This window comes from Lates calcarifer, linkage group LG1 (assembly GCF_001640805.2).
Source record: "Lates calcarifer isolate ASB-BC8 linkage group LG1, TLL_Latcal_v3, whole genome shotgun sequence".
Lineage (NCBI taxonomy): Eukaryota > Metazoa > Chordata > Actinopteri > Centropomidae > Lates > Lates calcarifer.
This window is the reverse complement of record NC_066833.1, coordinates 7993402-7999401: the sequence shown is the minus strand read 5'-3', so window position 1 is coordinate 7999401 and position 6000 is coordinate 7993402.

Genomic DNA, 6000 nt, shown 5'->3' with positions numbered 1-6000 from the left:
ATCAGGCTGAGAGATGGATGGAAGCCCGTTGGTGTGATGAAGTGTTAGCTGTAGCTCTACATCTGTGGTGAGTTATTCCAGGTGAAGTCTTTTTTCAGCACAGTAACTCACGGCGTGTGAGGCTGAGGCTCCAGCAGCTTCTCGAAATTTCAAACCTTATTGTGAGCCACACACAGTGTGGTCTCTGTGCTGCAGGAGCTGGAGAGAGGCAAGGAGTGATGGTGATACACAGAACCCAGAGAAGGTGATGGAAGTGACTGACACCAGAGTGTTAGGTCCCCTGGGAGAAACAGGTATAGAGAATGATGTGGGGGGGGCAGTGAAAGCAGCTGATTGACAGAATAAAAGGAGAATAAAACAGAGACAGCAGTAAGAGTCCAAACACCTCAGCAGCTGCATTTGCATTTGACATTTCAGGCCGTCAACTGACACTCGAAACTGAAAATGATTGTGGCAGTAGAAAAAGCTCGGTCACACAAAGGGAGAAAAAAGTCCCATATAAACATTAACAGCCTCAACCACAAATGAATTGGTGTCTCTGCAGAAAAGAGTGTCCAATAACTCCTGACTGAGATGTCACACATTCATCCTCTTTGCCAAAATTCATCTCAGAAGTCAGGAATCATCGTTGCAGGGGAATTTTTCTACACGCAGTAAAGTCATGCATGAAAGTTTAAGAGCAAAAATACAAAACACAATCCTGTGACAGCAGGAAATGAAAGATGGATGCAGCAGAAATGACACGACCTGCTGAGGAAGCTTCTCTTTTTCTGCAGCAACTATCAGGAAAAGATTTAAGTCCAAGACGTGTGCAGTTTATGTCACAGAACATGATTGCAGCTAATTAAATCCTTTCAAAAATTAAGTTATCTCTTGCTGACAGTTGGTGCCACAAATTTACCAAGTGTAGCCCTGAATCCAAACTGCTACAATACAGTAGGAGCAGGAGTGAGGAGGATGCTGCAGATCCACGGCATTAATTTAATCTGCTCCGAGTGCGAGATGGAACGGCTGAAAAGGAGGCAATTATAACTGAGAGAGTTACATCACATTTGTCATTCTGGATCAATTCCTGCATTATTAGCCTGAGTTCAACACTTCTAAATTAATGATGGATTTTATTTCAATCTAACTCATTGATTTTTTATGAAGGAAACTTAACTTCTGGCTCTTAAAGTCACTTTATGATTTCTAATAAATCAAAGACTGATCACTGTGTCTTTCTGTTGTGTTAGCACCTCCTCATACAGACTGAACATGGAGCAGAGGACATTTCATACAACATGAAAAATCTGATCTTTGGATTGTAACAATGACCTTACCTGTGGTTTTAGCCATCCAACAAACAGAATCCAGACAGTCTGCATCATCTGAGTTACTTCATGTCTGTTTCCATCCACTGCTGTTACATGAATATTAGCTGTTGAGATAAACAGTTAACATTAAACTATGAGGACAGAGCAGCAGTCGAACCTCGAGTGAATGAAAACTGGTTCAGTCTCCATCAGCTCCTGATAAAAATATTAATAAATACATTTGTTTTTAGCTCCAACATGTTCGTTCATGGTCACCAGCTGCTAACTCTTCAGGTTGTGAACAGAGGGACTAACAGAGTTGATGATAGGAGTGGTTGGACTGAACCAGGACTCATTTCAGGGTGGCAGGTTTCTTTCTTCAGTACGGAGGTTGATGATGTTTACTGATGGTCAAGTTCACAGGTCTGTCTCTGTGGGTGGAGGAGAGGTGGATGCTCTGTTTAAAAGCTGATGTGGAGAAATGGTTCCTCATAGAGGAAGAAGCAGAAAATGGAGCTTTGTGTGGTGGTTAGACTGTGTCCTCTGCTGCAGAGAGAGCTGATGAGTCTCTGTGGGAGTCACATCCTCAGTCATTTGATTTATTGTTGGTTGAAATATTGAGTGCTGCAGCCTTACATAAGAAGACAATATGAGATATAGATTGTAACTGATCATAGGGATCATATACATGGACGGTCAGTGCATTAGCTTCATGAACTTAGCTACGAACCTCTACAGGTCTGTTTGTATGAGGACTGTAGGTTTAGCAGCTTATATCTGTGTAGATGTAAAGAAAGAGAAGAGTGGTTTTATTGATTCTTCTCTTTAAACCACAGAGTGACTTTTGTTCTGAGAGAGAGAGGAAGAAACAGATTGAACGTCTGTTGAGTTTTCTTTTCTCCTCCTGGCTCTTGGTCGTTCTCCAGCCGTGTGTTGGCAGGAGGATGTGGCAGGCACCATTAGGATGAGAAATGACAGTGAAGTCTGGGCCAACCTTCAGGGCTCTCAGAGAGGAGAGACTTAACAACCACACACACACAGAGCAGAGGACATGCATATGCACACTTCTCATACAACACCAAACACGACATCCTTCCTCGCTTCACCACCGTCCTCCCTGTGCTGCTGCAGCCTGCACCACACCGGTGTCGAGCCTCCAACATCTGAAGAGAGAAGCTTGACCTTTCTACGTGTGGGCTTCAGTCTGCAGAGCCGTGTGATCCAAAGAGAGCAGCGTCGTGCAGACAAAAGGAGCGAAGCACTTAGGGAGACGACCACAGCAGACTCCTCATTTCACAGCTGTTTCACCGCTGTGATGAATTATTTCCAGGCCATGGTGATTCACCATAAAGCAGACAATGAATCCACTCTGACAGCCCTCTTCAAGTCTGTGTACTATGAGCCTTCACACTGGCAACTGCAGCTCCTGCACTCATTATGGAAACTGAGAGCATCATCGCAAATCTGTGTTCAAATTGCAAATGTGTGTTCTGAAAGGAATCATTTGGAATCTGTGACTCAGGGTAGAAGTTAACTCAGTATTATATTTTGTATGTTGGAGTCAATTTAAAGGTACAAAAATGTGAATCCAGCCAAAAACACCACATCAGTGCTCTGTACTTACGGGAATATGCATGTGTGGATGTCACAGATGAGCTGAGTTCATGTTATATTCTCAGAAACCTACAGTTTGTTCCAGTTAGCCTAACATCATCAAATGGATGAAGGATTTTTTCTACGAGCAGCTCACAGAGATCGACGCCCGACTGAGTTAATATCTGTGGAATCTCTTACACTTCCACTGCCAGAGAGGACGCTGTGCTGTATCATATAACCATCATCACTGTACATGTAAAGATGTGAGGAGTGTAACTACAAACAGCTGCTGCAGTGTAATCCCTTGCCACTGTCCACGTCAGAGGACGTCCACTGAACTTACTTGTTTAAAGGGTGTGAACACTTCTTCCACCACAGAGAGTCACACAGTAACACACACAGTAACAGGTGAAGGCAGTGCCCGCTAAAATCCCTGTCGGTGGTGATGTATAGTGATGTTTCTGGTCATGACCCGTCCCCTTAGTGACTTAAGTTTCCTGTTTTATTTCTCTTGTGGTTTTGGTTACTTCCTGTTTTATTTTGTAGTCTCCTTCCTTGTGGGTCTTTGGTGCATTTATTTCCTGTCTTTGTTCTTTTTCCCACCTGTTTTCGGTTTCACCTGTGTTGTGTTTGCAGTTAGTTCCCCTGTGTGTCTCATCTCTCCTCTGTTCAGTTGTCAGGTTATCATGCTATGCTATGCTACATTAGTTATTCTGGAGCCCTTGTGTTTATCTGTCTCCCCTCATCTTGGACTTGATGGACTCTCTGTTTGCTTCCCATCCTTCTTATACTTATACTCTTTCTGTTGCCTGCTCTTTGTTAGACCAGGTTTGTTTCTGGACTTTCACCCACCGGACTTCACAAGCTATAGGAATCCTATCCATGATGTTGTCCCTATCAATCATTTACATGCAGAAACACTGGTAAATAAGTTGCAGTTATGAGGCTGCAGAGACATGCTGAGTGTGATACAGCTGGCCGTCTGATAGCATGGTGTGCAGGACGTTTGGCTTCCACACTGAACGCTGAAGCTCATTCACCCTCGCATCATGAAGAGGCCTCGGCCCAGAGGCAGAGCTGGGTTCAGCTCTGTCAGCCATGATCATGTAATGGCCTCTCTGAGGAATCTCACAAGGCCACAGGTGCAGGTTGAAGCAAAGGTTTACGGTGGTTCACCCTCACACATGGTGCTGTGGTCTCAGGGACTTGGGGATGTAGGATCACAGGGCTTTGGCAGCTTTGTTGAGGGACAATGTTGGTGTGATGGAGCTAGTTAAGTTCCAGTGGCTCAGCGCCAACATCGTCCAGGTGGAGTCATGCACCAGTTCACAGACAAGACATGACTCTGCCACCACCTCTGCATCCTCCCACATCTGAATCTCATCAGCTCCGTTTCTCTACAGGAAACTTATTTACATGTTAATAACTCCAGTCCAGCAGCTGAGTTTTATTGAAGTACATGAAAGTGGCTGAGAAGCACTGATGTGTAAGACTGTCAATACAGGTCTTCATTCGTGACAGTGAGAACGTGCTTTTAGTGTCCTGGGTAAACTGATTTATTATTTTAATCAAAGTCATTTAATGAGTTTTATCAGTGAAACATTTGGTCAGAAAATAGTGAATAAAAAAAGCAACAAATTCCTCTGAAACTGAGAGTTACAGCTCAGGAATATTCGATGTGTGTTTCTGAGTGATCAGGTTAAACAGCTGGAATCAGGCCCAGAGAGTTTCAGAGTAAAGCTGAACTGTACATCAGTTAAAGAGACTTTAGACATCATTAAAAACTTTGGGATCTTTTTTTGAGCTCAGACTGTGACATAGTCAATTCAGTTGTGAACAATTGTGCTGATAAAGCAGAACAGATAAAAGGAAGGTTGTGGGGATGAACTAATGTTTTTGCTGGTTTGTAAATTTAACTAAATATTGATTGAAAGAATATTTGTGATAATGACTGAACAGAGGGAAGGAGACTGCTGTATCTGCAGGATGAAGGTGTAGAGACACAGACATGTTGAATTATATTTAATACTATAACAGTTCTTCTGCAGCAGTAAACATCAAACACACACACGCACACACAGAAAAAATGTGATTTCAGCTTTTTGTCTAAACACAGAGACACAGGTATGGTCCTGGTGTGATTAACAGATAAAATCTAACCCAACATCCATCTCTCTCTCTCTCTCTCTCTCTCTCTCTCTCTCTCTCTCTCTCTCTCTCTCTCTCTGTCTGTCTCTCCCTCTCTCTCCCTCTCTCTCCCTCTCTCTCTCCATGCCTCATCTGTGTCCTGTTGTTGACCTCTCCTCTCCTTCACCCTGTGTTGGGACCCTGTCCTCATGTCTTTTCACAGTCCACAGACAGGGAGTCACAATGATTTATGTGTTTGTGTATGTCGGTGTGTATCTGTGTGTGTGTGTGTGTGTGTGGTGCAGTCTCATCATGAAGACTTGTATCTGGGAATAACTCTAGCTGAATCACAGCCTGTTTGAGAATGCCAACGTGGCTCTAACTGGAGCATAGAAACCTAAAGTGGAGTTTCCTCTGGTCGTGTTTTTGGCTGCTTTCCTTCAGAAAGTGACTGACTGGTGGTTGTACTGTTGTGAGAATCTTTCATGAATGTCACATCAATGTGTTTATTTCTCCTCTGTGGAGTCAGTTGACTGTGCTTCATTACAGTTAAGAGAGCTGTGGTCAAAGGCTGGTACTTATGCTGAGTTATAGAACTAAAGCTGCTGTAAGGAGTCTCATTTTTATCTGTGATTTCCATCTATGCTGTTCAATCCAAAATATTTCCACACTTTATTTGCTATTTGTTTTCTTGTTCAGCTCCACTCTCCAGTTTTTCTCCAGTTTAGCGAAGAGAAAAGCAAGAGATAAGAAAGAACATTTCACATACAGAAGTTTGAAAGGTTGCAGTTTTTATTTGTGGCTGAAGTGGAAAACTTCTATCCATAAAAGCAAAATGAGACAAAGTGCAGAGGAACCAGAGTTATATCAGACAGAATAAATTATGATGTACATGAAGCATTTGACTTAAATATCCACTGAAGCTTCTGCTCCAGTAAAGAGACGTAATGTAACATAAGTGTTTCTGAAACTGCTCATCTCC